This window comes from Colobus angolensis, unplaced genomic scaffold, assembly GCF_000951035.1.
Source record: "Colobus angolensis palliatus isolate OR3802 unplaced genomic scaffold, Cang.pa_1.0 Scaffold516, whole genome shotgun sequence".
NCBI lineage: Eukaryota > Metazoa > Chordata > Mammalia > Primates > Cercopithecidae > Colobus > Colobus angolensis.
Genome location: NW_012118666.1, coordinates 425,470 through 426,671, shown reverse-complemented (window position 1 = coordinate 426,671; position 1,202 = coordinate 425,470).

Genomic DNA, 1,202 nt, shown 5'->3' with positions numbered 1-1,202 from the left:
GGGCGAGGTGGTGGGCGCCTGTAGTCCCAGCTACTCGGGAGGCTGAGGCACGAGAATGGTGTGGACCCGGGAGGCGGAGCTTTCAGTGAGCAGAGATCGTGCCACTGTGCTCCAGCCTGGGTGACAGAGAGAGACTCCATCTCAAGAAAAATAAATAAATAACATAAAAAAAATAAAAACACAAAATAAAAAGTATTTAAAAAGACAAAATACCTGAAACTGGGGAATTTATAAAGAGCAGAAATTTATTTTCTCATGGTTCTAGAGGCTGAGAAGTCCAAGATCAAGGAGCCAGCAGAGTCGCTGCCTGGGGAAGGCCCTAGTCTCCGCTTCCAGGATGGCACCTTTTGGCTGCACCATGCATGGGGGATGAACTCTGCCCACGCATGACAGAAGGTGGAAAGGCAAAGGGGCCTAAGCTAGTTCCCTCCAGCCCTTTTATAAGGCACTAATCTGTAGGCTCATGCTCTCATGACCTCATTACTTCCCAAAAAGGCCCCACCTCTCAATACCATCGCCACAATGAGTAAGTCTCAATGTGAATTTTGGAAGAGACGTCATCATTCAAATCACAGCATTCTGCTCCTGGGCCCCCAAAACTCATGTCTTTTTCACATTCACATGTGACGTACATTCATTCCAGCCAGGCACAATGGCTCATGCCTGTAGTCCCAGCACTTTGGGAGGCCGAGGTGGGAGGATCACCTAAGTCTAGGAAGTCGAGGCTGCAGTGAGCCATGATCGGGCCATTGCACTTTAACCTGGGCAACAGAGTAAAACCCTGTCTCAAAACAAAACAAAACAAACAAACAAACAAACAAACTACTCATTTTATCCCAGTAGCCCTGAAAAGTCTTAACGGATTCTAGCATCGACTTTAAAGTCCAAGTCCAAAGTCCCATCTAAATATTACCTACCTCAGATATGGGTAAGACGCTAGGGTGTGTTTCATCCTGAGGCAAATTGTTCTCCTGCTGAGTCTATGAAATCAAACAAGTAAAGTGCTTCCAAAAGACAACAGTGGGCCAGGTACAGGACAGATGTTTCCATCCCAAAAGGGGAAAGTAGGAAAGAAAGAAAGGATTGAAAAAAAAAAAAAAGAACATGTAATCCCAGCACTTTGGGAGGCCGAGACGGGCAGATCACGAGGTCAGGAGATCGAGACCATCCTGGCCAACACGGTGAAACCCCGTCTCTACTAA